At 43.6% G+C, this 22673-nt stretch overlaps 1 long non-coding RNA gene across 1 annotated transcript; it reads left to right on the forward strand.

Annotated features, from left to right (window-relative positions):
* The first annotated feature begins 578 nt into the window (after window positions 1-578).
* Window positions 579-5493, forward strand: LOC121553653. Its single transcript, XR_005997556.1, has 3 exons — window positions 579-728; window positions 2018-2076; window positions 5343-5493. It is a non-coding gene; the product is annotated as an uncharacterized LOC121553653 (long non-coding RNA).
* Window positions 5494-22673: the final 17180 nt, after the last annotated feature.

Genomic DNA, 22673 nt, shown 5'->3' on the forward strand with positions numbered 1-22673 from the left:
CCATACGCAGGCATTCACAGTATACCCACCTACAGTATTTCTCTACAGATATAGAGTATACTCACGAATACTCACTAATTACCATTGAGAATAATTGAATCATTGTACAATTGAACATCCATCTTAATTCCTTTCATCTCTGCCATTATTAGGTGGAGGGAATGACCAACTATAGCTAGCTACCTACACCATATAGACAATTGTTGATAATGAATTCATACTCACCTGGTGGCAGAGAGAGGGTTATGGTCAAAACATGGTATGTCAAGGCGTGTTAGCTGGGGCTGGATAGTCTTGAACGATCCTTGGACAGTGTACACACACACAAATGTTGCGTTTAGATGGTACGAGGTAGACGGCAAACCGGATGTCATTGTTTTCAATGAGCGCACGATGGTAAATGCTGTTGAGCCTGGCGGTGAATGCCGTCAGCCATTACTGTAGACGGGAATTGCTGCCAGAGTTAAAATAGTTCAACTTTTGCCGTCTGCCGTAGAGTTGTTTTCTGTCGGATGTTGATTTGCATTGATTGTTTACTGAAATCACCATAGCAACGCATACAGTCGCGCTGGCTTGCTTTTGCAGTCAATGTAACGACGTAAACTCCCTGTTTTGACTGTCAGTAAAGCTACCAAGCATTGAAGGAAGGCAGCTAGCTAACTAACGTTAGTTGTTGGTGGCCCTTATAACAAACCTGGTGAAAGCTAGCTAGCTGGAGCGATGGTCGTGTAAGTAACGTTAGATTCACACAGCTTTTACTTTAAAACCGCTAGAATACGCCCCCAACTATCCACGACACTTAATTGAATCTTGTTGTGGAAGATCGAAATGATTAACCGTCTTCGTTGTTAAAGTTCGGGTGTTGATTGAACGAACCGTACACGGATCCTGAGCCCACTTGTTTTCCTCAAAGACAATTACAATAGCCACAAAATCAAAAAACGTGTAATTGTATGCATGTTTGTCAGGCAGGACCATAGCGTACAGCACTGAATGAGAGGAAATTTGCATTGGAAAGTTGTCTATTGAACAGCTACCAAAAAGTGAAGTTTACCTTCATATTCATAGTTGATATTTCTGCCTATTATATATGTGTGTTTACAGGTCGATATTTCCAGGATGTATGAAGACATCCTAATTACTCTGCATTGTTTGAGTTAAGGGTGTGTGTCACAATATCTATACATTTAACCACTTTTCTAGTAAAATATTTTACACAATCATCCATTTTATATAGGGAAGACCTTAGATATATGGAAAAACATGGTTGTTTTTTGTTATACCTCAGGTAGGGTTATCAACATTTTTGGGGGGCCTTGCCACTAGCCTATTATCCTTGTCCAACACTGCTTTTTTCAGTAATCAGTACAGCTTTCCAACACCTGGTGTCACCATTGTACCATCAGGAGTTCTGTGACTTGTCTGACATGTATCATACTCTATTGGCTATCACTCAACCATAGCTGATATTACTGTCCTATAAAGGAAATTATAAACTGGGTGGTTCGAGCCCTGAATGCTGAATGGCTGACATCCGTGGTATATCAGACCGTATAACACGGGTATGACAAAACATACATTTTTATTGCTCTAATTACGTTGGTAACCAGTTTATAATAGCAATAAGGCACCTTAGGGGTTTGTGGTATATGGCCAATATACCACAGCTAAGGGCTGTATTCAGGCACTCCGTGTTGCGTCGTGCTTAAGAACAGCCTTAGCCGTGGTGTATTGGCCATATAGAACACCCCCTCGTGCCTTATTGCTTAAACATAGCATGTAATTTGTGCCCACACCTTTTATTAAATTGTGTTTTATAACAGGCTATTCAGTTTTATAATAGCCTAGCAGACTATTAGTTTTGTAGGCCTACATATTGTCATGGGAGAGGGAGGGACCTCAACACATATCCAGAGGTAGAATTAATATTCTCTACTGTCCTATTATTGTCCTATTAAAAACAACAACCCCAAACCCTTTATAAGACTTTCATATGTTATTTCTACCCTCCTGACAGGTCAATTCACTGTTTGATGGAGCCCTGCTGGACACGCCTGCTAGAGAGAGATAGGGTTGGTGAGTTTGTTTACCTAATTTCCCATTCAGAGAGTGTGATGTACCTCTCCATCCTGACAGAGAGCGTGGGTGAGTGGATAGCCTTTGGTTAAAGCACAGCTAGAGAGCAAGCATAACATTATGCTGAAGCTAAAGGTTGAGCTGTCAGGAGATCAGATCGTTAATGAAGACACAATGAGCTTTGTGTACACAGATGGAACAAAAAATGCCACGTTTCCTACCTAAGGTTACTTTCTGCCTGTTGAAACATAAAACGCAACATTTCCTACCAAAGGTTGCCCTTTGCCTGTTGATATTCTATGATAATGAAAGATGTATGAGAAATTGAACTATCAGGAAGCAAATGATGTCAGCCAGACTGCATCCATGTTACATTTCATAGACATTTCATAGACATTTTGAACAGGTGAAAATAAAAACACAGGAGTGGAAAAAACTGCCCCTCGACTGAAACTATGTGAGCTCCTCATCTATTGAACCTCACACACTTCCTTTTGAAGGGACCAAGTCATGCCATTCCCTCCTCTTTCGAGCTATGTGCTTTTCCTGTTGACGTAGTAAATCTAACAGACAAAGTGAAAACAAAACATGATTGTTTGGTCTGTGTTTTGATCTTGCTAAGTTATATATTGTTTTTTATTTTCTATTTACAGTGTGAGTAGGTTTTTCCACTGTTTGCAGATACTTGTAGCATATACTTATGGAAAGAACTTAATAGATAACCCTTTAAACCGTTAAAGGGATAAACCTCTGCTAATATCTTCATGATCAAAAATTTATTAATAATAATAATAATATGCCATTTAGCAGACGCTTTTATCCAAAGCGACTTACAGTCATGCGTGCATACATTTTTACGTATGGGTGGTCCCGGGGATCGAACCCACTACCCTGGCGTTACAAGCGCCGTGCTCTACCAGCTGAGCTACAGAGGACCACGTTAAAACAACATGTAACTCAATGTAAAACTCAATTAAACATTTTATAAATTCAACAACAGTCCTACGCTACATCATTAAAGGGTGAATAACTGCATGTTCAGTTCCCCTCTGTTTTATGGCATAGATTTTCAGGACCATTTTCAAGATTAAAATGGAAAATGTATTACTGCCAAGTGAGAGCCCATTAGTTATATTGAAAAGGTACAGTCTTGGTAAAAGTTGACTAATCACAGCGATCAAGTCAAAAAAGTATTTTCCCTCTCTGAAGCTAGATGGAGACATTGAGTCTAGTTGGCGTTGTTGTTATAGTCAGGGACCACACCCACTCAGTCACTGCTGCTTTTCCACTGTAACACCAGTGTTACACTAGTGTATAAACCCTTATGTTATACTAGGGAAATTGTGTTTCCATAGCTAGGGCTGACAGTGAGGACTTGGGAAGATCAGAATCAACAACCTCTGCATAATCAAAACAGTTGCTTTGTGAGAAAGTGTTAAAGTTCAGTTAGCCATTGTTATGTAAATGAAAGCTGAAAAGTACCAGTGGACTGGCTTTGGCCCCAAGTGAGAGCAAGTCCAACGGAGCCATGGCACATTGAGACACTGGTGCTAGCCCACGTAGATGTAAAACACCGGGGTCAATCCTGTATGGAAATGCACCTGACTGTAATGTGCCACCAGACACTTGCTCCACAGTGACACTAGAATGGATCAGAGGAGATGTAAGCATTCTAGCACCTCCTCGGATCACTTCTTCTACCTGTGGAAGTGAAATGGCATTTGGAGTTTGTTTTATTTTATTTGTTCATTGATTCTGGACTGAAAAGATGATAATACTATCCAAATTCAAGATAATGCACAAAAATAACAATTTGTACTGTACCTGCAATGTGGTGGTGTAGAAAGTTGTAACCTTATGGTTGTAACCTTATGTTATGTAACTTCCATTCTTAACTAATTGCTTGGCTAATCAGTAACCTTTAAATGCAGGTATTTTTGTGCTACTGCGAGTTTAAGCCGTGCACTTCAAATGACTCAAGAAGACAACTTAGTCCCAGCTTTACTGACAACAAACTCAGCCAAGCGCTACGAGCTTTAATGACTGTTAAATTGAACAGGCTTAACTAAGGCGGATAATATCTCTTTGTTTAAATGTGCCTCTTCTGTATTCTGTTTAATTAAAAGAGATGGTTAAAAAGCTTGAAATACAGTCATGCTCATTATGAGTTCTCTTTAAATGGAATGTCTGGTTGATATGAAAGGAAAAACACAAGTAATTGCAGGTATTCTAAATAAACAATGGAAGGAGCTTTTTTAGAGGGTGGAGAAGTATTTTGGCATGGATGTACAGTATGGGCCTGTATAGTACAACAGTTGGGGCCTTATTGAAGTTGTGGATTGGTGTAAGGGTCATTGCAAAGAGCATTGTGGATTTTTCAGCCTGATCGGCAGCTTTATGAGTGTGAGATCTTGTTGTGATTGTGAACATGTCCAGGCCGCTCTGTGTTGATATACACTGAGTGTACAAAACATTAGGAACACCTGCTCTTTCCATGACATAGACTGACCAGGTGAATCCAGGTGAAAGCTATGATTCCTTATTGATGTCACCTGTTAAATCCACTTCAATCAGTGTAGATGAAGGGGATGAGACAAGTTAAAGAATGATTTTTAAGCCTTGAGACAATTGAGACATAGATTGTGTATGTGTGCCATTCAGAGGGTGAATTGTAATGCTGCTGGGTTTTTCACACTCAACAGTTTCCCCGTGTGTATCAAGAATGGTCCACCACCCAAAGGACATCCAGCCAACTTGACACAACTGTGGGAAGCATTGGAGTCAACATGAGCCAGCATCCCTATGGAACGCTTTCGACACCATGCCCAGACGAATTGAGGCTGTTCTGAGGGCAAACGGGGATGCAACTCAATATTAGGAAGGTGTTCTTAATGTTTTGTACACTCAGTGTATGTTATAGGGGTTTCTTCCTACCTGCGTGAACAGTGTACTGCATACGGTCGGGCCAGCCTTGAAGCAGCTCTCCAATCAGATGGGCTCTTCCTTCCAGGCCCGCTGTCTGTAGCTCTATTGACCAAGACCTATCATGATACATTGTGTCTGGTGGACGACCAAGGCTGTGTGATTCTGTGCCTGTATTGTTATTGTAAATTATATTACACGATTGTAAAACGTCACTATTAAGTATTCAAATGTATATTTGGACTCCCTTTTAGTAAAACACCCAGTCATGTTTCTAATTTCCTCACAAAACATGTGACAATGGTAAAATGTTTGGGTAAATGTTATTTATTCCTGTATTTCAGACAGCCAGAGGCCAGATGGCGTGCACCAGTATTCCCGAGTCGTTTTAGTTGCCATGGAGAGTGCATGCCTTTGATATGGTTAACCGTTACCATGGGGACTCCCTATCACAATGTACCTCAAGCAATCTTTAAATATATATATATATATATGCCTCTCTTGTTGCCCATGACTTTACATTTTAGATGCTCGGGGGACAGTCATTTGGGATCCAATGAAAAAAAATTGTAGGCTTTCCTGACACTGCTTTTACTGATTTCACTATTCACTCAACGCAATAACACATTTTAATTTCCATGATACATTTAGGAAAGCTGATGAACAATTCTACAGAACAATCTGCCTCATGGTTATTAATGAGTAGTTTGCCGGGGGCTGCCAGAAAGCTATAAACACCCACTAATATCCAAGATAATGATTTCATTTAGCTTGTTGTTCCCTCCAACAATACTCGTCTGTACATGTCTTTCATATTCCCAGGTTACTGTGTGTGTGTGTGTGTGTGTGTGTGTGTGTGTGTGTGTGTGTAGATGTCATAATGGCATGTGCTGCTCTTAGAACAGAAAGCAAGCAAAAAAAAGCCCATTTATGTTTTCTCCAGTCATTTCACAAGAACTGAGCTGATAATGGGGTAGAACAATTCCCTTCAGGCGTGGGGCTTGACATTTACTATTGTCTGCTAGCTTCTATAGTATGTCTGGGTTAGAATGTGGTTAATATCAAACCTAGCATCAATTATTCATACTGCACAATCTATTTATTAATCCCCTCCCGACCAAAGTAAACAGAGTTGACAATAGACAGGGTTCATTAGCACTTAGTGTTGAAATGAATGAGAGAGGCTTCGTGTTGAATCATAACTGTCACCAGACAAAAACAGACTAAAAAGCTAGTCTCCTCAACAGTATGATTAACTCAACTTCAAAGATGAGAAAGAATGCATAGATGCACTCAGATAATGACAATATTGTTTTAGTGAAACATTTCTAAGCAAACGTTTCTCCCCTGCAAACTGCCGTCTTAACTACACCTTTTAAACATCAGACATAACCTCGTCTTTGGTCTCTCTCTCTCTCTCTCTCTCTCTCTCTCTCTCTCTCTCTCTCTCTCTCTCTCTCTCTCTCTCTCTCTCTCTCTCTCTCTCTCTCTCTCTCTCTCTCTCTCTCTCTCTCTCAATAAAAACCTGGCCTGGTTCTTTTTTATTTATTTAGAAATTGCCATGTATACAGTAAGTGAACCATGAAAAGCCATTTCTGTTGACAGGAATGAACATGGCCCTTGATGCCCTTCTCCAATATAATTCCCCTGCTTAAACGAGCTCTTACACACAGTGGAATGTCCTCATGTCTTCTGACCTATTTGAAGGGGAATAGTACACACGCGTGGTATGGCATGCATGCATGTTGAGTGTGCTGGTGGATGTATTTATATGCATGTGTATGTCCATGGGTGGCTGCAAGGGAGGATACATTTCCCTTCCTAGGACTCCTCTTTAAGGCGAAGGTGCTAAGCTGACGAGGTGTGCCTTTCCTCTATTTACAGTGAAGTTGATAGCACTGTCTACTTCCCCACATGGCCATTACATCCTCACGGACCACACTAAACACTTCCGACATTGACTTGACAGTGGAATTGTCCAGCTGGTAGACATTTATCACACAGCTTATAGCTGAGCCCCACTGACTTTCTGCAGTGTTGACATGGCAAAGCACAGGACGTTTCCTTGACTCATCAACTGGGGTCAGCCCATTATCAGAACCCCAGTCTCTACCTCTCAGACCGTAGCTAAGTCATGACCCCCCCCACCCCCCTTCTTATTAGTGCTAGCTGTGCTTCTCTGCTTAGGCTGCAGTGCTGTTCCGGTCAGCCGTAGTGGACAACACTAGCTCAGCAGTACTGCAGCTTATGTTGGGGGAAATGGTCAGGCGACAATATTGTTTATGGTTTTAAATGGAAGGTCTCGCTGCTTATGGTTCCCTTGAGTAAGGTGCTTTACCTGGAAAGGCGTCAGTGGATGGATATATCCAGCAATAGAAGAACAAGGGTGTAAAATGTGAACCATGTAAGTGGCTTTGGGTAAAGACAAGAGGGAACGAAAGGGAGAGATATAGAGGGACTGAGTTAGTGAGCCTGAGTGAGAGAAATCAATAGGGTCCTGCTTCCGTAATGGAGCAGAGATGAGAGAGGGCAAATAGTTCATTTCTCTTAGCCCCAATAAAATATACAACCAATTCAGTATAAAACAAGAATCCTATTTCTGCCAGAAATAATCTGCTGTCTAATAAGGTGACTACTGGAAACAATTTGGGCAGTGACCACCATACACACTCTTTCATGTTATGGAAACCAACATTACAAATGTCCAGAGGCTCTATCCTTCTCTGTCTGGGCTGGAGATAAGATGCCTTCCCCCCCGCCTCCCTTTGTAAGACCCCTTCTTTCCCATGAAGCCCCCCTCCCCAGATTCTGTGTGCTCATTCACAGCGCTCTAGAACCCAGCCGGCCCTCTGGATGCCCGTCTCCATGGAGACGGGTGGGAAGGAGAGTGATGATGTCGTCTATAACAACACAGCAGCCTGCCTAGGTCTGAATTAACTGTGTTGTGTGATTGCTTCGCTTCTCGCTCAAAGAGGGCCGGGTAATTGGCCCATGGTTGTCTAGCACCATATGTGAGCTACTTCAATCCAAAGACAATTGTTTGACTTGTGAATGCTTGATAATGGAAACTGAATCATTTTGATAAGCACTGCATAAATGGTGTCATTGCAGAAATGACTAGTGACCCCAGGCATGAAGTAGCACTCATTTTGAAAGCATTCTGTGTTCTGAGATCTCATTGCACCAAACAAAACAAGATTGATCAACTGTGTCTTGACGGACCTACCCTGAAGAAGAGCTGTCGACACAACAACACACGCAGTATTAATTTCAGTACCAGCTCTGCCACTGTCATATTAGACAGTGATGACACACAGATACAGGCAAATACTGTATATGGTTTAGACACAGTGTCTGGACCAGTAAGTACCAGAATACAAAGCCCAGCCATTACGTGGGATGATGATGCTCTTCTATCTTTGTTCCTATAATACACTCTTGCCATCAAACACAATGCAGAGGAGTCTGAGTCACATAAAAAGGAGACAGAGATTTTATAACGACCTGAAATTGTTGTGATTGATGACCTACCCTCGACCCAGCCAACCAAATTGAGGCACTGGATACCATGGCGACAGTGGCTCTGTACATAGAGAGAGGTGATAATGGAGATTTGAGAGGTGGGGTGAAAGGGGGAGAGAGGGGGGTTACAGGCAGGAGCGGACTGGGACCAGAAATCGTCCCTGACATTTCTAAAACACCGGCCCATTTTTGTCCCTTAAAGCACCCACACCGGCCAATTTTTTTCCTCAAGGCCCCCACACTGGCCAATTAATTTCCTTAAGCCCCCCATTATTAGCCAGATAATGATAATTTTGCGCAAAAAAAACGAAACAAGTTAGACAGGCCCACTGGGCAAGAAATGGACCAGCCCCCAGTCCGCCCCTGGTTACGGGGAATTGGTTATTCACACTGTCAGAGGTGTTTCTCAAAGGACTGAAGGGTGTTGGGGGGTATAGCTGTGAAAACATCCACTGATCAGAAGTGAGCCAGCCAAATGTCTGAGTTACAGCATTATGATGGCTTTTATAATGACAGACGTATGGTTACAGCAACACTATAGCCTCTTCTGTATCATTTGTCCTATTGTCAAAAGATTTGTATTTGCCTCTCATGGTATAATGCATTTCAATATCAGTTTAACACCAGCCAAACCAGAGTAATGTCATGCTGCCAGTCAGGCAACAGATGTGGTTGAGATCTTGCTGGTTTGTGGTGGATAGTTTATGTAGTATTCCAACACTGTTGAAGAGATGAAACCTGGAATTATGTGTTGTGATTGCTGTGGTTTGTCTTAGTCACTCTCCCCTCTGTGGTCCTCATTACTGAGCTGGATTCTTTCTGTTTGAACACAACTTCTTTATGAATACCACTGTCCTCACTATCCTCCGCTCCCCCTCAGCTCTCCTCCATCTTACTAAAACAGTTGCCTGACATTAACGGTCCACTTAAGAAGGAAAATGTAATTTTGCCAGTGTTCCAAATAAAGTTATGTCAAAATGTAATAGCACATAATGGGTTATGTGGCATACTGAGTCAGAGTGAGTCAGAGTGAGACGTTATCTTTTGTTTCCCAATATAGCATGCCAGGAGGAGTGACCTAACATAGCCTACTATTTAATGCAATGAGACGAGTAGGCAGTAGGCAACAATAAAAGTATCCAATAAATACTTAACGCCTTGGTTATTATTTGACACACCAAATTGGTTTGACCATTAAAAAGCCCTACATGAGTGGCTGGTATCCAACAGACATCAACAATATAACACTGTCACTCGTTAGCCCATTTTGTAATTATTATTTTATTTTGGGGTGGTAATTAATTATCACAGCAGATGTTCACCGTTTTACAAGTTTACATGATGAAACTGGTGGTGACTCACTTCCTCTTCCATTTGATCAAGAAGCAGACATTTTGACTCAACAGTGATTGAAATTCAAAAAGCGTTACCTTTCTCTCTCAACAGAGCCCACTGCTCACCGCCACAAAGTTGCAAAAGCAAATGATGCTAAACCACTTGTCTGTCTTCTTGATTATGATCCCTCATTTGGTCTGGTAGGATGTGTTGTCTCTTTGTGTTGCTGAATCATTTGTTTAGAGCTGTGAGGTGGAGTTGCCAGGAGTTAAGGTTGTATGTGCTGAGTGATGGCAGTTCCATTACAGCTATTATTATCATGCAGAGCTTCATAAAGAAACTCTAACACATTAACATTACCCGGGAATTAAAAAGTTAAAACCAAGAGAAAAGCTTCACTGATCTCATGATGGCAGCTACTGCATCTACTGCTGAAAAACAATACAAACATATATCTCAGGTGAATGCACTTCAACTGTATGCAGTTGCGTACCTCAGAGCAAATGCCCCTTGCAATTTAAATTTTTTTGAAAACATCAATACATTTGCACAATGAGCGCTTATTGTCTCTCAAATACATCGTTACAGTAGTTGGTTAGCTAGCTAGCGAATTTTAGCCATACTAGCATAGACATGACCTCAGTCAAAACACCACAAAACAAGACATGGTATCAATAACAAGATACAACGAGATGAAATGAGCCACCAAGATTCCCCACATGGCAGCTTCTTCTTATTGTTGCTAGCTGTCTAACTGTTCAGAATCATAACAACACACGCCTTCAGGCCACATCGATGCGCGTGCATCATTTCCGTGATGTTGTCAGCCAACCCGTCTATAGTGCAATATCCCCCCAAAAGGGTTTTCTTGAATTTCAGATGATCCAGGTTCTTCCATCATGTTTTCCACATGTTCAGACTACATTTTCTTTTTTTATGACTATTTTAGGCATTATTTTATATGCAATCTTTAGTCTGAATATTGATTAATTGACCCCATGGGGAATTCAATATGTTTTAACCCATTTATGTTGGATAATATACAGTGGTGTGTTATCAACAATTCAATCATATTTTTCACCAAAATAAGTATTTTTTATAAAAAAATGTCCACCGTACTTTTTACTGACATATCAACTGCCTGATTGAGCACATAAAAAAAATAGATATAGCTTTATAGCCTTTTTTACAGTTTAATAATTTATTTACATATTCCTACTCTGCCAGGTCTCTACTAACAGGAGTGGTGCAAGATGGCATAGCAGTGCGGTCATGTTTTCTGTAGTGTCCTCATGTAAATAGCCAGTTTTTAGTTTTTTTGTCTTTTTCATATATATTTCTCAATCTCACTTTCCATCCTTTAACTAAATATACTTTCCTGCAACCCGCCTCACCCAATGTGGAACGGATTCTATTATTTCTTCATACATTTTTATCCAGAACCTCTGGCTGAAACTAGCCAGCTAGCCATCTAACTAGCTACTTGCTATTAGCCACCGTTAGCGGTCTTCACCATTGTCCGTGGCCGTGGCCTGCACTACCTACCAGCCAGCTCTAGCCTGGACAATTATCGGCCAGTCTGCACAGTCTGCACATCGTGCTATCGAGCCAGAGCATATTTGATTTTCTGCCGGAATCACTGAATCACTGGACCTTAACACCGGATCATCGCAACTAGCTAGCTGCAACCGAATGGCTGTTGTCATTGTTGGCTAATCACCACTGTCCTGAAGCTAACCCCAGTTAGCCTTGAACTAGCCTCGACCCAGGCCCAGCTCCCGGCTATCTACCTCTCTGTCAACCGGACGGGACCTCCTAGTGTCGACACGGAGCCCCGCCGATCCATCACGACTGGTCTGCCGACGTAATCGTCTGATGTGGTTTCAACAGGCTTCCCGTTGCGACGACTACGAAGATCCATCTGCTAGCCCCGGCCCACTAGCACACGCAATCAACAGCCGTGCCTCCAGCTCGCCTGTAGCATAGCAGCCACTGAACTGCTCCCGGACTTACTTATTGCTGTTCACTGGACCTTAGGATCACTCAGCTACACAGCTGATGCCTGCTGGACTGTTCCTTTATACGGTACCCCATCCTGTTTATCTGTTTAGCCTCAGCTCAAACTTTCGTCGCCATTACCAGCTGTTGTCTTAGCTCTCTCGAATAACACCTGTGACTGCTTTATGCCTATCTCCCATGTCAATATGCCTTGCCTATTGCTGTTTCGGTTAGGTCTAACTGTACTTTTTCAATGTAGAGCTCCCAGTCCTGCTCAACCTGTCTCAGATAGATCCTTTGTCCCACCCCCCACACACGCGGAGACTGGCTCAATCGGTGCCTCCAGTGATGCTATCTCTTTCATCTTTACCCAACGCTTAGGTTTACCTCATATCCTTCCATATCCTTGTCTGTACATACTGCCCTGAATCTATTCTACAACGCCCGGAAATCTGCCCCTTTTTTTCCTCTGTACCCAACGCACTAGAAGACCAGTTCTTAAAGCCTTTAGCCGTATCCTTATTCTACTCCTCCTCTGTTCCTCTGGTGATGTAGAGGTTAACCCAGGCCCTGTAGCCCCCAGTATCACTCCTGCTCCCCAGGTGCTATCATTTGTTGACTTCTGTAATCGCAAAAGCCTTGGTTTCTCGCATGTTAACATCAGAAGCCTCCTCCCTAAGTTTGAGTTATTCACCGCGTTAGCACACTCAGCCAACCCTGATGTTCTAGCAGTGTCTGAATCCTGGCTTAGGAAGGCCACCAAAGATTCTGAAATGTCCATTCCTAACTACAACATTTTCCGTCTAGATAGAACTGCTAAAGGGGGCGGAGTTGCAATCTACTGTAGAGATAGCCTGCAGAGCTCTATCATACTATACTAACTCTTTATTATTATTATTATTATTATTATTATTATTATTATCCAGGTCTGTGCCTAAACAGTTTGAGCTTCTACTTCTAAAAATCCACCTTTCCAGAAATAAGTCTCTCACTGTTGCCGCTTGCTACAGACCCCCCTCAGTCCCCAGCTGTGCCCTGAACACCATATGTGAATTGATTTCCCCCCATCTATCCTCAGAGTTCGTATTGCTTGGTGACCTAAACTGGGATATGCTTAACACCCCGGCCGTCCTACAATCTAAACTAGATGCCCTCAATCTCACACAAATTATCAAGGAACCTACCAAGTACAACCCTAAATCCGTTAACATGGGCACCCGCATAGATATCATCCTGACTAATATGCAACTTTTCAGGGAAGTCAGGAACCAATATACACAATCAGTTAGGAAAGCAAAGGCTAACCTTTTCAAACAGAAATTTGCATCCTGTAGCACTAACTCCAAAAAGTTTTGGGACACTGTAAAGTCCATGGAGAATAAGAGCACCTCCTCCCAGCTGCCCACTGCACTGAGGCTCGGAAACACTGTCACTACCGATAAATCTACGATAATCGAAAATTTCAACAAGCATTTTGCTACGGCTGGCCATGCTTTCCACCTGGCTACCCCTACCCCGGCCACCAGCTCTGCACCCTCCGCTGCAACTTGCCAAACCCACTGGCTCCAGATCATCTATAAATCCCTTCTAGGCAAATCCCCACCTTATCTTAGCTCATTGGTCACCATAGCAACACCCACCCATAGTATGCGTTCCAGCAGGTATACAGTGGGGGAAAAAAGTATTTAGTCAGCCACCAATTGTGCAAGTTCTCCCACTTAAAAAGATGAGAGAGGCCTGTAATTTTCATCATAGGTACACGTCAACTATGACAGACAAATTGAGCATTTTTTTTCCAGAAAATCACATTGTAGGAATTTTTATGAATTTATTTGCTAATTATGGTGGAAAATAAGTATTTGTTCACCTACAAACAAGCAAGATTTCTGACTCTCACAGACCTGTAACTTCTTCTTTAAGAGGCTCCTCTGTCCTCCACTCGTTACCTGTATTAATGGCACATGTTTGAACTTGTTATCAGTATAAAAGACACCTGTCCACAACCTCAAACAGTCACACTCCAAACTCCACTATGGCCAAGACCAAAGAGCTGTCAAAGGACACCAGAAACAAAATTGTAGACCTGCACCAGGCTGGGAAGACTGAATCTGCAATAGGTAAGCAGCTTGGTTTGAAGAAATCAACCATGGGAGCAATTATTAGGAAATGGAAGACATACAAGACCACTGATAATCTCCCTCGATCTGGGGCTCCACGCAAGATCTCACCCCGTGGGGTCAAAATGATCACAAGAACGGTGAGCAAAAATCTCAGCACCACACGGGGGGACCTAGTGAATGACCTGCAGAGAGCTGGGACCAAAGTAACAAAGCCTACCATCAGTAACACACTACGCCGCCAGGGACTCAAATCCTGCAGTGCCAGACGTGTCCCCCTGCTTAAGCCAGTACATGTCCAGGCCCGTCTGAAGTTTGCTAGAGTGCATTTGGATGATCCAGAAGAGGATTGGGAGAATGTCATATGGTCAGATGAAACCAAAATATAACTTTTTGGTAAAAACTCAACTCGTCGTGTTTGGAGGACAAAGAATGCTGAGTTGCATCCAAAGAACACCATACCTACTGTGAAGCATGGGGGTGGAAACATCATGCTTTGGGGCTGTTTTTCTGCAAAGGGACCAGGACGACTGATCCGTGTAAAGGAAAGAATGAATGGGGCCATGTATCGTGAGATTTTGAGTGAAAACCTCCTTCCATCAGCAAGGGCATTGAAGATGAAACGTGGCTGGGTCTTTCAGCATGACAATGATCCCAAACACACCGCCCGGGCAACGAAGGAGTGGCTTCATAAGAAGCATTTCAAGGTCCTGGAGTGGCCTAGCCAGTCTCCAGATCTCAACCCCATAGAAAATCTTTGGAGGGATTTGAAATCCGTGTTGGCCAGCGACAGCCCCAAAACATCACTGCTCTAGAGGAGATCTGCATGGAGGAATGGGCCAAAATACCAGCAACAGTGTGTGAAAACCTTGTGAAGACTTACAGAAAACGTTTGACCTGTGTCATTGCCAACAAAGGGTATATAACAAAATATTGAGAAACTTTTGTTATTGACCAAATACTTATTTTCCACCATAATTTGCAAATAAATTCATAAAAAATCCTACAATGTGATTTTCGGGGAAAAAAAATCTAATTTTGTCTGTCATAGTTGACGTGTACCTATGATGAAAATTACAGGCCTCTCTCATCTTTTTAAGTGGGAGAACTTGCGCAATTGGTGGCTGACTAAATACTTTTTTCCCCCACTGTATATAGATTTTCTATTGTGTTATTGACTGTACGTTTAGTTTATTCCATATGTAACTCTGTGTTGTTGTTTTTTCCGCACTGCTTTGCTTTATCTTGGTCAGGTCACAGTTGTAAATGAGAACTTGTTCTCAACTGGCTTAACTGGTTAAATAAAGGTGAAATAAAAATAAATAAAATATGAATCTCTTACTAACTGAATTCCTTTACCTTTATATCTTTATCTTTATCTCATATCTTTGGTGACTGATCTAGATTTTTCTTACCAACCTCTGAGTGGGCAAAGTTAGAGTGCCACAAAACTGAACTGCAGCAACCCTAAAGGATACAAATTATGTTCAGTGATGCAGGAGGGCTGGGGGAGTTGACCAATCAAGTTCAAGTTAAGATTGTTTTCATATCCATTGTCAAAACATGCTCTACCAGCTGTTTGAGAACAGGGTTAAAGGGTAGCTAATTGCCATGAGTCTGAGAGAAAATATTGCAGTTTTAAAGCTAATTTCCTGTAATTCTATACATTTTGCCATGGCTTATGACATGTTCTTAGGCTATCTGGAGGGGGCCCGACCTCCAGGGTGCTCCCAATCCTAAAACTCGGGGGCCCCACGCCTCGCGCAGGGGGGTATAGGACACCAGTTACTGTATGAAGTGTTTGCTCCTGTTTTCCTGTGGAGGTAGTGTTTATGAAAGGCTATAAAGGTTGTTGTCTAGCCCAATCAATACATTCAGAATGAGGAAATATGTCTCAGCACCATCTATCCCAGTGGTTCCCAACCAGGGGTACTAGGCCTATCAACAGGGGGTCCTTGAGAAGACTCATGACACCATAGGCCTACTGTTAAAATACATATGAGGGGGTACTTCAGGGGTACTCCTGGCAGAGCAAAATTCAGTTGGTGGTACAGTAACCGAAAAAGGTTGGGAACCACTGGTCTAGCCCAATCAATACTTTCAGAACTAGGAAATATGTCTCAGCGTCCTGTTTCTCAGCTGTCAAGGGATATTCAGTAGAGTTTTTTTTCTACCACAGCTGGGAGTTTTCTTTGACTACATTTTCCCTTTGTTTATGGAAATTCAGCACACGTTCTCCAGGCCTGTTCTAATCCCCTCACCTGCTGCCATTTTGGGAGGCAGTGAGGCAGACAGTTCAATGCTGTTCCTCTTGGCACCTCTGACACTGGGAGACTGTAGAGTACAGTCAGTGTGATGCTGGACATTGCTGAGTCAGCTGAGTGCATGGCTTGCCTGGTCCCAGATCTGTTTGGGTGGTTTAGCCATAGAGATCCTATTAAAGTATTCTAATTCCTAATTCTATGGGTTTAGCCAACTCCTATGGTCATTGTCATGCCAACTTGCCAAGCATGACCATGACTGTTGGAGTTGGCAATAATGCACAATCCAGATCTGGCACCAGGGTTGGGCTCAATTCGAATTGAAGGCAGTCAATTCAGTAAGTAATTTGAATTTAAAATTCAGAAATGTAAAAACGTTTTAAATAAATAGATTCTATTTTTCAGTTTATTGAGAAGTCATTGAAAATACATGCCCTTTTTTCAATGATTGAATTGTAATTTTAGTTTAATTCCTGAATTGTGACTGCCTTCAATTCAAATTGAACCCAACCCTGAAGGGCGCTGACATATCAATATCACATAGACAGTCAGAAACATACTTCACATACACAGTGCAGTACTGCATTTGGATGTTTCTATATAGTGTATACTGTACCGGATCTATCCATATACTGGTACTATGCTTAAAGTTAAATGAGAAGTCATTTTGAAGGCTGCTCTGGAATGCAGACTTTCTGCATGCAGAACATAATAATGCATGACTGTCCTATGGGGAAATACAAGAAAATCAATGCTACCTTTTTTCATGTTTGCTTGCTGCATTAATTTGCACACTACAGCCGTAACCTTATTGATTCATACAGAGTGAGGAACCAAAGTCAAGTCTAGAGAACAATAGTCGGAACAACGACATACAACAAAATAGATCAGCTTGTTGAGAAGAAGAATAAAGCTGGAGAGTTTTATGGGCTCATATTTACTGGCTTTCACGTTGGAATGAATTTCATGAGCAGCTTATATGATCTTATCACTGACTATAAATGTTATTGAACAGGTTCTTAACCACCAGGAATTGTGTGGAGGATTTTGACAGAGTTCTGAAGCTCAGGGGAAGCTCAGTATGGCGAGAACTGGAGATGTTTGTGTTTGTACTTTGACCCTTGTGTGTATGCATATACTTGTTTATGTGTGTGTTGATCTGCATGCATTTGTGTGTTTTTCTCAATTATGTAAGCTACTGTATGATGATGCATTTTGACCCTTGTCGGTCTTCTGTGCCGTGCAGGCTTGGAGGGAACTTGAAACACAACAGTACTTGGTAAAGCCTCCTTTGTGCGGATGCCAAAAGCGTAGTCGTGGGTTACCATTTTGTTCATCAACCAGCCTTGAGCAAATGCAAGTCTGACTTATTATAACATCTCTTATGTAGCTCATCATGTATCTTGAATGAGTGCGCACGTAAGTCATCCAGTGTCGTTGAGAGCTGAGCTAATGGCCCTCAGTGTGTTCCTCTAACAGTCTGTAACCGTACCTCTTTATCAGCAGGGAAACACTTGTCCAGGAGTGACTTCCTTAGTGGGGAAAGTAGGTCTGAGTTTAACCTGCCTTGTGTTAGACTCTCAGCGGACTTTGACAGAGGCAAAATTAACTCCTCAGCTGTAAAGAGCGCTAGCAGCTACAGTAATAGAGCTGTGTGAAGGGAGTGGGAGAGAGGTAGGCTATACCTCTCTGGAGGTGCTGAGGAGGTGTGGAGGTGGTGGCATGTGTTGGGGGGGTTTACCTGTCCTAATATTGTTGGACTCTATATCTGGAAGCCTTGCTGTCCCTGCTAGCTTTGCAGCTGAACCGTTTACAGGGTTTCCAAGGGAAGTCCCATCAGATTTGTCACAGGAAGGCCAAAAAGATCATCAAGGACAACAACCACCCGAGCCACGGCCTGTTCACCCTGCTATCATCCAGAAGGTGAGGTCAGTACAGGTGCATCAAAGCTGGGACCGAGAGACTGAAAAACAGCTTCTTGAAATCACTGGAACACTAGTCACTCTAATAATGTTTACATATTTTTGCTATGTATATACTGAATTCTATTCTACTGTATTTTAGTCTATGCCACTCCGACATTGCTCACCCTAATATTTATAATATTTATATATTCCTTAATTCCATTATTTTACTTTTAGGTTGTGTGTATTGTGTGTATTGTTGTGAATTGTTAGATATACTGCACTGTTGGAGCTAGAAACACAAGCATTTCGTTACACCTGCAATAACATCTGCTAAACGTCTGTATGTGACAAATAAAATTTGATTTGAGATTTGACTTGAACCACCATTATCTTGATCAAGGCCCTTTTCCCTGATTTCATTCACGTATACTTCCCTTAAGTTTAACACCGCACTAAAGAAACACAAGGTCTTAGATCAGTGTGTGCATCATGTCAAATCTTAAAGACATGCCATCTCATCAATAGAAACATCTCTATGTACTGCTAAGAAGTCATCCATCTTATTAAAAGGACACAATGTCTCTGCCAAACTGCAGATAAAAGAGTTAACGAATTAGTGCCAATGATGTGCCACCTTGGCCAATTTGTTGTTAGGCCTACTGCTGCTAGGTAGCTCTCTCTCTGCTCTCCCCCTCCCCTCTGTCTGTCCTTGATTGCAGGAGTGAAGTCTGGTGTGCGGGAGTCAGGGTTCCAGCTGCAGCTCATTCACCATAATCACCTCAGCCTTTAAGACCCGGTCAAACTTTCCACTCATCGTCAGATCATAGTCAAGACAACCATGTTAGTCTCGCTGCCGACTCAACCTGTCTGTTTTCACTCTTGTGTTTTTGGACTGTTTATTTACTTTTTCTCCTGTGCCACAGATATTTGGAACCTGACTCCTGCCTCCGCTTCACTCCTGCCACCACCATCCTGCTCTCCACTATCGGGCCTCTCCTTTGGACTCACCACGGACACTAGGACATTACGGTACCACACCTGCCCTGACCTGGATCTGTACCCTCCCTGTAACCTGGACTAGCTCTTCCCCATTTATTGGAAACCTGGACTATTGAACATTATAATAAACCTGTTAAAAAATTCTCTGGCTTGGTGTACTTGTCTGCATTTGGGTTCTATCCAGTTAAATCATAACAGTATGATCTGACCAACATGAACCCAGCAGACAGTAACTCGGATACCACCCCAGAGTGCACTCAAATTTGGACTGCCATAGCCAATCAGGGCATTCTACTTGGCCAACATGATACCCTGTTTAAGACGATTGCTGAGGACAGTCAGGTGCTGCTTAATCAGGTTCAATTACTCACCAATCAAGTGTCTGCCCTTACTACCCCTTCAGCCCAGATCAGAGAGCCTTTTGTTCCTGCTCCAGAGCGCTATGACGGGAACATGGGAACCTGTGGCGATTTTTTGACTCAATGCTCGTTAGTGTTTGAATAACAGCCCCTCACCTACGCCTCAGAAAGAGCCCGTATTGCCTACCTTATCAACTCTACTAGCGGTTCCGCTCGTGCCTGGGGATCCGCGGTCTGGGAGAGTCAGTCGGACATTTGCAACGCTTACGTGGCCTTCACCACGGAGATGAGGAAGGTTTTGACCACCCCGTACGAGGCAAGGAGGCTGCGAAACGGTTGTTTTCTCTTCGGCAGGGGGCTCGTAGTGTGGCGGAGATGGCAGTGGAGTTTCGGACTTTAGCAGCAGTGAGTGGTTGGAATGACGAGGCATTACAAGGAGTGTTCATCAATGCTTTGTCTGAGACTTTAAAGGATGAATTGGTGTCATATGATGAATCGCCTACGCTGGATAATCTTATTTCACTCACTATCAGGTTGGATAATCGGATTCGGGAGCGCCGCCCGGGAGAGGAGTGTTAGTTCCAAGCAACCTGTCTGTCATCAACAAACTCCTCCTGCATCGTCCCTACGGAGAGAGCCGTGTTTTCCCGAGTCGATACGAGGAGCACTGAACCTGAAGCCATGGAGGTGGGTCGTGCACGGTTGTCCTCAGAGGAGCGTGCACGTCGTATTCAGGCTCGGGTCTGCCTGTATTGTGGAGAAGCTGGTCATTTCGTTCCTTCCTGCCCAGTTCGTCCGGGAAAAGGGCCGGCTCATCATTTATGGGAGAAGTTTTGGTGAGCCGAGCAGCGGATTCTTCCTCTTCTCCCCGCATTCTGCTCCAGGCATCCCTCCAGTGGCAGTCCCAGAATTTCTCTGTTAGTGCGCTGATTGACTCTGGTGCCGACGAAAGCTTTTTGGATAGAGAGTGGGCTCAACAAATGGATTTGGAGACTGTTCCTATGGACTGTCCGCTGCAGGCTAAGGGTCTAAATGGACAATTGTTGACCCGCATTACCCATCAGACTGTTCCTGTTTGTCTTAGAGTGTCGGGAAATCATCAGGAGAACATTCAATTCCATATTATCGACTGCCCACAGACTCCCCTGGTCCTTGGTATCCCCTGGCTCATAAAACACAATCCACACATTGATTGGGTGACAGGTAGCATTGTTTCATGGAGCACATTTTGTCATGTGAATTGTTTGTGTTCTGCTCAGACTCCTGCCAGTACTGTGCCTCAACCTCCACTGGAGTCCATGGATCTTTCTGCTGTTCCTGACGTGTATCATGACCTGGCATCCGTTTTCTGCAAACACAGAGCTACTTCTCTTCCTCCTCACCGGCCTTACGACTGCGCCATTGACCTCCAGCCAGGAGCCCCGCTCCCCAGCAGTCGCCTGTACAATCTCTCCCGGCCGGAGACGGAGGCTATGGAGAACTACATTCGGGACTCCTTGGCGGCAGGTATTATGCGTCCTTCCTCGTCACCTGTAGGAGCGGGATTCTTTTTTGTTGCTAAAAAGGATAAGACCCTCAGACCCTGTATTGATTACCGTGGACTTAACAACATCACCATTAAGAACAAGTATTCTCTGCCTTTGATTAATTCTGCTTTTCCCCTCCTTCATGGTGCTACCATCTTTACGAAACTGGATCTACGAAATGCGTATCACCTGGTGCGCATTCGTAAGGGTGATGAATGGAAGACTGCCTTCAACACACCCTTGGGACATTTTGAGTATCGGGTTATGCCTTTTGGGTTGTCTAATGCCCCTGCTGTTTTTCAGGCACTAGTCAGTGATGTCCTTCGGGACATGTTGAATCGGTTTGTTTTTGTCTATCTGGATGATATCTTGATTTTCTCAGAGTCCTCCCAGGAACATGAACTGCATGTGCGCCAGGTGTTGCAAAGGTTGTTGGAGAACAAACTGTTTGTGAAGATGGAGAAATGTGAATTTCATGTGTCTGAGACCTCTTTTTTGGGTTACATCATAGCTCAGGGGGAGCTGCGGATGGACCCAGCTAAGATCTCTGCTGTCACGGACTGGCCAGCTCCCTCTACCCGCAAACAACTTCAACGATTCCTGGGGTTTGCGAACTTCTATAGGAGGTTCATCAAGGACTACAGCCGCATTGCGGCGCCACTCACCGCTCTCACCTCCATCTCACGACCGTTCGCTTGGAATGAAGGGGGCCGAATCAGCGTTCGAAGAACTGAAACATCGCTTCGCCTCGGCTCCCATTCTGATGCAGCCGGACCCCGACCGCCAGTTTGTCGTGGAGGTGGATGCATCCGACACTGGGGTAGGTGCAGTGTTGTCACAACGTTCTCCTGAAGATAACAAACTGCATCCCTGTGCTTTTCTCTCAAGGAAACTTTCTCAGGCAGAGAGGAATTATGATGTTGGAAATCGTGAACTGCTCGCCGTTAAGCTGGCTCTCGAGGAGTGGCGACATTGGTTGGAGGGGGCGGAACAACCCTTCATCGTTTGGACGGATCATAAGAATCTGGCTTACCTCCAGTCAGCGAAGCAGCTCAACCCCCGTCAAGCCAGGTGGGCACTATTTTTTGGGAGATTCAATTTTTCTCTGTCTTACCGTCCTGGGTCACGCAACGTCAAGCCTGACGCCCTGTCTCGTGTTCATTCGGCTGTTGATACTGGTAGTAACCCTGAACCCATTTTGCCTCCTACCTGCAGTATTGCAGTCATCACATGTGACATCGAGGGGATTGTTAGACAGGCTCAACATCATCAAGCTGACCCTGGGAGGGGTCCTCCTAACCGGATGTTTGTCCCTGAGTCTGCTCGCTCCCAGGTACTTCAGTGGGCTCACTCGTCTCCCCTTACCTGTCACCCTGGAGTTTCGCGGACCCTTGACTTTGTGCGACGGAAGTTCTGGTGGGCCACGATGGAGGCGGACACTCGAGCCTTCATTGCTGCTTGTACGGTATGTGCACGAAGTAAAAACTCCACCCAGGCCAGCGCTGGTCATCTACGACCTCTACCTATACCCAGCCGGCCCTGGTCGCATATCGCTATGGATTTTGTCACTGGACTTCCCCCCTCATCTGGTAAGACTGTCATTCTTACGGTGATTGATCGTTTTTCTAAGTTCGCTCATTTTTTGGCCCTA

The sequence above is a fragment of the Coregonus clupeaformis genome, chromosome 37 (genome assembly GCF_020615455.1).
Source record: "Coregonus clupeaformis isolate EN_2021a chromosome 37, ASM2061545v1, whole genome shotgun sequence".
NCBI classification, from domain to species: Eukaryota; Metazoa; Chordata; class Actinopteri; order Salmoniformes; family Salmonidae; genus Coregonus; species Coregonus clupeaformis.